Raw genomic sequence first — 11029 nt, forward strand, 5'->3', positions numbered from 1 at the left:
TGATTGGATTACAACTTTACCCCATATATGCTTCCGTAAAATACTTGTAGCTGCATAAAGTGCTTGCAACCAGTTTCGCAGTCACTGTTCAGATCTTTGAATTTGACAGACTGTATATAACTGTCATTTTAAACGAGTAATTTTCCGTCATTACGGCATAAGACAAAATTATAGAGCTACTGTATACAATATTGGATGTACCTTGGCCTCGTTGATGCTGTATATATGTAACTATAAATTGACCATATATTTTTAGTTTTTGTTGAAGCTGATAATATGTTCTGTAGTTTTCTCGTCGGCTATTCTGGGGCAGAAATTTATTAAGCCCGGTTAACTGACCAAGTAATTAAAGTTGTTAACCAGAATACTTCCTTGTGTACAGGCACGTCATCTTTAATCGTCGAAATGTTAGTAAAAGCTGTTTTATGTTCAGAATTAAATAGCTCTTTACTTTCTGATTTCAAATTTTGTAACAAATATTTAGCGATGCAAGCTCGATGGTATAAAGATTTAATAGTAAAATTATCATGAGTTATTTTGTAAATCAGATCATTGTAGGAGATATATGTAGTAACACTCAATACAGCTTGAGTTTGCTCCTCAAAGGATACCTTATAAAGTTGTGTACCTTGCTTATAGGCTTTATAAATTTGCAAAATATACAAACAGACAAATCAGAATGAGTTATAGATCTACTGCCCTCGTTGATATATGAGAAGAGACTGGTCGGCAGAATTGGTACATGAAGTACAAAATCTTTGTACAGCGGACAAAACAGAAGATGATAGGTTGTGCTTACTTTTAAAATATTTATAGCAAATCTTATGATATTTTGTATTTTCAAATGGGATGTTTTAATTTTTTTCATATTCATCGACCAGTCTTCTGTAAAGTTCATCTTTTAGTTTTCCCACAGCGGCAATCATTTAAGTGTTTAACTACATAGTTTCTATGTAGTAAATACATGACAGACTTTGCATATCTATGTCAATCAATGGATAGTTTTTGCTTTTTAGCATAGAAATGGTTTCATTGTGAACTGGACTGTGAAAAGTTTGACACGACTCGGAAGATTTTCTACAATTTTCCGATACGATTCCTTTTTTAGAAAGGGGTAATTCTACAGAACTCAAAAATTATGTTTTACTTAAATTTGATCTTAATTTCGGACGATTTCATATCTATTTAAGCTACACTGATGTTAAAGATAGAAATAGAACCGTTTAAATATGATTTATAGTACTCTAATAGCACTATTAAGTACACGGAAATCGACTAATATATTCAGTAAAAAAACGATAACGAAATAGATAAGGGATTCCGGAAACTATAGTGATTTTACCCAACATCATAAAATTACAGAAACTCGTGATTTTAAGAAATGTTGAGATAAAGTCTTGATCTTGAATGAAAAAACGATAACTGATGAGTAATTTGGTGTGTTCTAAAACGGATAGAGTGCAAAATCATTTAATAAAAATTTAATTGTAGATCCGAAAAGGTCAGGATTATGAAAATTTTCGTACAAAATGTCAAATATTTAGAAGGAATGCAAAAGCATGCGGATTTGCATTTGTAAATAATGTTTTTCATTATTCTAAGAATCTAATTCACTTAATTATTCTGTCTAAAAGAAGAGATACGACTAATTTCCTTTGCTTGAAAAACATGTCGTAGTTTTATAATTTTCAACTAATTTCCGAAATAAAGGTCAATTTTACAAAAACTGCACCGTACGATTTTGTGACGACCGGGCAAAAATCAAAGTTAAATCATTATTCTTTCATTTAAAAAAGAAATTAGCCGTGTGTTAGGTGTGTGCATTAAAGTCCTTAACTAGACGTCTTTTTCAAATATTACACTCGCCTATATAGGACAATGCTGTTATTAAAAAATACTCCAATATTACAAATAACTGATAAAATCCAGGTCGACGGGTTCAAACAGAAAGATTTTGAAAGCAGAGAAAACTGTGAAACTTATAATCGGCATGACTTTATCAGATGACAATACTAGTACTAAAATAATGCTTACGCATAGTTATATACTTTAATTCAGTCACGGACCCGTGATATCACGGGTGTGTTCTAGTATATACAAATGTTATGACTTTGGAACTTTGTTGTAATTTTTGTCTTTTTGTCTACATACATATAGCAGATCTTCCGATTATCCGACTATGAAATTCAAAAGAAAGAGTTCCCCATATCTCATTGAATTGATAAAATGTTTACCCAAAGGATTACTATACACATAATTGATAAAAAATATAATCCTTTTTAGCTCACCTAACTGAAAGTCAGTGTGAGCTTTTACCATCACGTTGCGTCCGTCATCCGTCGTAAACTTTTACATTTTCACATTCTTCTCTGAAACCACTTGACGGATTTTGACGAAACTATGCAGGAATGTTACCAACAATCCTACCTTTGTTTTGGTCCAATTAAAAACATGGCCGCTACAGCAAATCTTAGATTATGAGCCTAGATCGTTCATATGACGGTCAATGGCACATTAAACAGATATCAATATTTCTTCTAAAGGATGAACAAACACAATCAAAACATAAAAATGTACCTTCTCTAAAGTTTGGACGCTGATTTATCAACCCATCAAGAAGTACTGTCCCTTTTTCTACCTTCCTGACGGAAATGATCGTGTTCTTCAGTGTTTACAGTATGATTTCTAAGAGAACTTTACCATGTTTTGTTTATACTGTAAACATTCACTAATTGACGAATTTGTTCAATTGATTTATTCAGATATTGCCATACAGATTTCTTACGCATATCATATATTCCCAGCTAAATGCACCTATAATAGTGACACATCACCATAACATCATATATAAAACAAGCTTTAAAACACACAAATCATACTTACTCTTTCCGCCGTGTTGACTGTCACCATTGTGTAATAAGTTGACACGTGATAAGAAGAAATTAAATAATCCGAGATAACGATATAACAATCCGAGATCTCGATATAACAGTTTCGTTTTCTCGAGATAACGATATAATAATCCGAGATCTCGATAAAACAGTTTCGTTTTCTCGAGATAACGATATATTTTTTTATCGAGATCTCGATATATTAAACCGAGATAACGATTTAATAATCCGAGATCTCGATATAACAGTTTCGTTTTCTCGAGATAACGATATATTAAAGTTTCGTTTTCTCGAGATAACGATATAATAATCCGAGATCTCGATATAACAGTTTCGTTTTCTCGAGATAACGATATATTTTTTATCGAGATCTCGATATATTAAACCGAGATAACGATTTAATAATCCGAGATCTCATATAACAGTTTCGTTTTATCGAGATAACGATATATTTTTTATCGAGATCTCGATATAACAATTTCGTTTTATCGAGATAACGATATATTTTTTATCGAGATCTCGGTAAAACGGTAATGTTTTATCGTGATCTCGAATTAAAAAAAATATTTTCTAATGTTTTGTGTGTCCCCTTACGGCTTCTAATATACAGCTTGAAAATATTTGTTGATCACCGAAAATATAAAAAAAAAACCAACATCGATTTAAACTATTTTAAAAAAAAAAAATTGTGTAAGTTACTTTAATTTCCGTGACTATATTTTAGTTACGAATACACTATAGTAAGACAGAAAAAGAGAAACGGAAATATACAGGAATTCATAAGGTTTCGTAAGTCATTGGAATGGACCGAGTTTTCATAGCACACAGCAAGTTTTGAAGCGAATATGTGAGATAAAGATCTACTGCATTTAGGCAAATTAAAAATATGTTAAACATCTAACTATTTCATTTTTAACAGATTCACAAGTTTTGCATTTTTCAAACCGTGCATCAATATTTTAATGTTTGTCTTTAAATTCCTTAAATGTAACGTGTATTGATCATCCATTTGTTTAAATTGTGAAGATTGTGACTTTAATAAGAATACACGCATTTATATCTATAAGTCGATAAAGTTTGAAACAAATAAACGAAAGATACATTGATGTTGTTTTGCTTGAGTGATTTACCTGTTAAAAGCTCGGGTCTCAACACGGTTTAAAACGAATTAATACCAGTTTGAAAAAATCCCAGGGATAATATGTCACACCTGGCCGGTTAAAAAAAAACATCAGTGAATTAATCTGTTGAGCATAATCATGCTGTGCTAGGAAACTGCTACGATTCATAGTGTCCACAATATACTTCATACATATGCAATGCCGGTATTTTGGGCAAAGTTGTGCCCGAGGCTCCGTGTCTTGTCTATAAACGGCACGATAATTGCTGTCAATTACCGCTTACGTTTCTGGCATTTTATGCCACTCCTCTTGGTATTTGTCGAAGATGTGCAACAGACAAAAAGAGGGGTTAGACTATACTTATAGGGACTCTATGTCAATTGTAACGGTTACATTTGATATAGAGTCCCTATAAGTATTTAACAGATAATTATATTTTAAATAATTTCCAAAAACTACATGGGCGAATGAGGCGAGCGGACACCCTCTTCTCCTGTTCGCCTGCACGCACATCCTTCCGCCTGTTGAATTTCGTAACATTGTTTGCTTCGGTTCTGCACTGAATACCACCCGTCTCAAAGTTCTGGTCATGGGTAAATGTCCGTCACTAACAGAGATGGGTCCGATTACTTTCAATGTAATTGATTAAATTACAATTACTTTGTCATTTGTACGATTAAATCAAATTAAAGATTACATCATTTCTGAAAGTGTCTGATTAAATTAATGATTACATTGGCAAAGTAATCATGATTACATCTGATTACAATGAATTAAAAAAAATACATTTTGTATGATGTGAATGAATAAAGGCAACAGTAGTATACCGCTGTTCAAAACTCATAAATCCATGGACAAAAAACAAAATCGGGGTAACAAACTAAAACCGAGGGAAACGCATTAAATATAAGAGGAGAACAACGACACAACACCGAAACGCAACACACACAGAAACGGACCAAGCAACAGACAAAACACCACGAGAATAAACGTTTAATATATAACTATAGCATTTTTAGAAAGTATTGTGTTTGCTATATTATAAAACGATAACTTAAAAATTCATCTATTTAATAAACATCAAAAGTTCACTTCATACATACCTGAACATTGTGTCACCGGTATTGTCTCATTGCATTTTACCATCATTAATCTCTGAATTATGTTGATTTCAATTGAATATAGCTGTATAAAAAGCGTCCGCTGTTTGTCTTCTGACATCACATATTCTAGACTTTAATTTACATATCTTGTAAGGTGCAGTTTATGGGAGGTAAAATATGGATGAAATAAAGTTACCAGTTTAATCAAATTGTAAAAAATACAAGTGCTAAAAATCATTGCATTTTAACCAAGATATTTGTCCAACTTTTAATTAATTTTGTGCTAATTAGATAAATTATCACATGACAGACTTGAAACTTTACTATAGTGCTAACAAATGTCTCAATAATGTACTCCAGTGTATAGTGCTTTCTTTTCTGTTTTTATCAAAGTTTTAACATAACTTTCATTATTTTACCAAGGTTTTATCAAGGTTTTAACATTACTTGTATGATTTTACAAAGGTTTTATTCAGGTTTTAACATTACTTGTATGATTTAACCAAGGTTTTATCAAGGTTTTAACATTACTTGTATGATTTTACCAAGGTTTTATCAAGGTTTTAACATTACTTGTATGATTTATAATGTTAAACTGATTTCTGAGGAATATGTTTAAAACTTTCTTTATTTCTTTAGAATACTTTTTGAATTTTTTTTTTATGTTTTATACTATTTTTAAGTGGTAATATTTACATATATTTACCTGTACTTACCTGTAATATTGGCGCAAATGAAAGATTTAGTTTTTAACGCAAATGAAATATGGTTTGTGGCGCAAATGAAAGATTTTTTTGGCGCAAATGAAATGCCAATTGGCGCAAAAGCAAAGCACCGGTCTGATTTATCTTTTACCATACATATTGTCCTACAGCTATATTCAGATGGTAATTGCAATAAAAACAAACCTTAATTGGTTTCCTACCTGTAAATTCAAATTTGACAAAAATCACAACATTAACAAAAGATTATATAATTAAGGGTTAAAGAACAGTATTACTTGAATATAACAGTTATTACTAAATATATATAATGTACATCTTAAAATTGTGAATATATGTACAATAGTTTTTACTAAGGTCAGAAACATATAATTGTATTATATGATTCTTCTTAGGCTATTGATAACTTTTCAAAACTGTAACATTTTATTTTTTTACTGAAGTATACAAACCAATTATCATGCTTTATATAAAAAAAGTAAATCAAACTATCTTAACATGTTCAATATAAATTGAATAAGAATAACAAAGTTTCCTAGATTGAACATAAACACATTTTAAGATTTTTTTCATTGTAATCAGAATATAATCATAAAGTAATCAGAATTACAGGGTATTTTGAAAAGTGATTGATTAAATTAAATTACATGTTATGAGATTTTTGGCTGATTAATGATTACAGTGATTACTGGAAAAATTGTAATCAATTACAGCTGATTAACGATTACAATTATAATTACCCCAACTCTGGTCACTAATGAGTTTGAAACAATTGAAAAAAAGTAAATTTCTTTGATTTCGAAGAATTGGCGCTGGATTTTTTTTCTCCCATCCATCACTCCTTTATTTCTGGGATTTTATATCCATTCTGCTATTCATATTCTCTCATATGTTAGATTTCCAAAATATGAAAACGAAAAGCAACCAATTCACTTCATTTAAATTCAAAAAATGGGGGGGGGTCATTCCGAATATTCATGAAATATTTTCCATTTGACGTTAAGCATCCAACAATCAATTAATTGATCAAAACAAAAAGGGGGAGGGTCCCTGAGTCCGATTTGTTTTGGTGAGTTTTTCGACGCTTTCAATCAAAGTATTTTTTATTCTAAATTAAACACTATAAGGTGTATTTTTTCTCGATATTTTTTATTTGAAAAAAACATACCCCTTCTTTCATTGTAATGGTCGTTCCCTTATGGATTCTTCATTCTTCACGAAATAAACATTATTAAATTCTTGTTCCACAAGAAGTATTTATAAAGAGACTATACAAGATAAGTTTTCAAAATAACGTTTCTTATAAGAAATCGATATACTCGGACATGTGCAGATTAAACACGATATAATTGACACATACGTGATTCAAATTTTTAAATCACTTTAGTGTTTTGATACGATACCCAACATTTAAAGTCTAGTTTGTCAATCTCAGCGTCGATTATATACCTTTTCGTAACATGTCTATTGAACACACAACCTCATCTAAGATATTGTAAATTTTCATTAATCAATGATTTTAACCTAGCTTATTGTTCTGTTTTTATCTATTGGTAAAGATTGGTAAAGATTCAGGAATTAGGTATTTACTCACATTTTTTGTTCTCCATCTTACAAACATGGCTGCTGAAAAGCAAAACTTGGCATTGTGGGTAATTATATATCCCTACAGACAAGAGATAGAACTGAAAAATATAAAATCGGAATCTTGGGTAAGGAACAGCAAATTTACTCAAACAATTGAGGGATACCTTTACTCTTATCATTTCTTTTTGCAATATATGCCTTCATTCAGGATTCTGAATAAGTTTCCAAAAACTGTGGATGCCTATTAATGTGAGTAGGTCCAATAATTATATCAACTCTAATGTGAAGAATGGGTGTTAAATTAAAAGAAAACAAAAATTACTGTATTTAACAAATTATTTTTGCAATATTTTGTATATTGATTTTTCTTTCCAAAAAAATATTTGACTCCAACTAGAAAATTTGTTTACTCTTAATTGCACTAATGTACTTATTAATGCAATTGTTTTCTAAATGTCATTTTGAAGTACTTGTTATATATTTGTTTTCTTGTTGATAACATGAACAAACAGATCACATTATTGCCTAGATTACTTCTTAATTCACAATATTTTACGTTTGTATTATAACGTATTTGAAAATCTTGTGAGCAAACCAAACAGGAAGGGTTTACTTTCTATATAGCTTGATGGAAGTACGGTTATATTGAATATGTTGTGGTGTTGGTCTTGTACACACATTGATCTCCATTGTCTGTCTTTATGTATCCTTGTTATATGAACAATCATGAGGAAAATTTTTTATCTGTTAAAATACGATAATAAAAATGCTGAAATATACATTCAATGTTACATTTTTCTTATACTTAATTAATGAATTAATGTTAATTTTAGGAATTATTGCTTGTATTAATTGTTTCGATTTTTTGTAGATTGGGAAAAAATGAGATACTGGTATTTTTAATTAATTCTATTTCAGAAAAAAAAATCGTACAATATAATTATGTATCAAATATCAAAATCGTTCACAATACAAGTTTTTGTTGATGTGATACTCGCCAACTCCAAGTATTTGCATTACTGAAATCTATATTTACATTAAATCTATTGATCACTAGCTTCACTTTGAAGAGTTTACAAGAAAGGCTACATAAATAGAAAACAAAACATATATTCGTCTTAACTTGAGGCAAGCAAGATAAAGGTATGCTGTTTGCAGCAGCAGTGTTTTTGTCAAAAATTAATTAGTTTGTAAATATGTCAACTAATGGGGAACCAGTAGTGGTATGTCCACATTATTTGCTATGCACTTATATTAGTTTTGGTAATTTTCATTTTCAATGGAGATTATTTGGGTGCCACCCCTCAGATATGATCTGTTGACTTTGAAACTTTTGGTGAGTAAACATATTTAAGTTTGATTAGGTCAGATTAGTAAGTGGTAGGGTTTATAATATTTTGGTTTGAAGTAGTATAAGAATTGCCACATCACAATCACATGGAGATTATTTGTCTCACTCTACCAGTCCCCCTCAAACCAGACAAATGAGCCACACATCCAAGGGTACCGATTGGTCTTTGGTAAACAAAACAATACGCACCGAAAAACTCAGTTTAAAGAAGTCCTAATACGATGTTAGAATACGTAACCAATAAATGTATGCAAAATGACAACGATCACAAATATACAAAGGACTTCCGACAGGTACCGTCATGCATAAAGTAGTCTTTATTTGATTTTCTGTTCGAAATTTATTAAACCTTTGAAATTTTTTTGTTTATTAGACCTAGAGTACAAATATATATTTTACTATCCAACACATACAGAAGAGAACCAAATTATGACCACAATAACTTTCAAATTGTTCTAAGCAGTTTTATTCACTCCGATGCATGGTTAATAATGAAAACATGGAGGTCATGTTCGATATTCACTAATTAAGATAACAAATTATAATGCTCATACTAGTGTTAATGGTAGTAAAAAAGTAGTTGATAACTTCGAATAGATTAATTTAACAAAATCAACTGCTAAAACAACCTAGTTTACCAGAATGAGTTAACAACCTCTCATATATTGATGTGCTGTTTTTTTTTCAACATTTACAATGTTAGCCAGTTCTCGAAAAGAACGGTCAATAATACGCACACAAGTATGTTGATACTTAACAATATAACACCATATTAAGCGTTGTCTAATACACTGCCATACACTGATAAATATTCAAAATCAAATGTTGAATAAATATAATAACAAACCGTATCGTTTTGCAGTTAAATTAAAGGAATATGACAGTAATAAATGAGCTGATATTAATTAACGCTTGGCCGACGTGGTGGAAATTGCACTTACATTTAAATTTGCATTACGATTTTGTTGTTTTCATTGTTGAAAAAAATTGATGTCATCATGTGACAGTTTTTATACGACCGCAAACATTTATTTTTTTTTGGGTTGTATATTGGTATCACGTTGGCGTCGTCGTCTGCGTCGTCCTCGTCGTTGTCGTTGTCGTCGTTCGAATACTTTTAGTTTTCGCACTCTAACTTTAGTAAAAGTGAATAGAAATATATGAAACTTTAACATAATGGTTGATGACCACAACAGGAAGGTTTGGGATTGATTTTGGAAGTTTAGGTCCCAACAGTTTAGGAATTAGAAGCCAAAAAGGACCCAAATAAGCATTTTCTTGGTTTTCGCACTATAACTTCAGTTTTAGTAATTAGAAATCCATGAAATTTTGACACAAGGTTTATGACCACAAAAGAAAGGTTGGTATTGAGTTTGGGAGTTTTGGTTTTAACAGTTTATGAATAAGAGGCCAAAAAGGGGCCCAAATAAGCATTTTTCTTGGTTTTTACACCATAACTTTAGATTAAGTAAATAGAAATCTATGAAATTTAAACGCAAGGTTTATGACCATAAAAGGAAGGTTGGGATTGATTTTTGGGAGGTTTGTTGTCAACAGTTTAGGAATACGGGGCCCAAAGAGTCCAAAATTAAACTGTGTTTGCTTTCATCAAAAATTGAATAATTGGGGTTCTTTGATATACCGAATCTAACTGTGTATGTAGATTCCTAAATTTTGGTCACGTTTTCAAATTGGTCTACCTTAAGGTCCAAAGGGTCCAAAATTAAACTAAATTTGATTTTAACAAAAATTGAATCCTTGGGGTTCTTTGATTTGCTTAATCTAAAAATATACTTAGATTTTACATTATTGGTCCAGTTTTCAAGTTGGTCCAAATCAGGTTCCAAAATTAAACTTTGTTTGATTTCATCAAAAATTGAATAATTGGGGTTCTTTGATATGCTTCAATTGCACAGTATTGTGCAATAACAAGTATTTTCAATAGCACAGTATTGCACAATAGCAAGAAATTTCAATAGGAGTTATCTTTCTTTGTCCAGAATAGTAGTTAAATCATTGTTTTATACAATATACAATGTATACGTATATTCACTTTTACCACCAACTGATAAATTAAAACAATCTTTACTTTTAGTGATAACAAGCACTTTTTTTACATTTTAATATTTTTTGATGTATTTAAATGAGTAGGTTTTGTTGCAAACTCCATTAGAATTTGAATTGAAATTGGTTTTGGAATAAAGGAAAGGGGGATGTGAAGAAAAAAATTGGGGGGGGGGGGGGGTGAAGGTGG

Source organism: Mytilus edulis, chromosome 8, assembly GCF_963676685.1.
Source record: "Mytilus edulis chromosome 8, xbMytEdul2.2, whole genome shotgun sequence".
NCBI classification, from domain to species: Eukaryota; Metazoa; Mollusca; class Bivalvia; order Mytilida; family Mytilidae; genus Mytilus; species Mytilus edulis.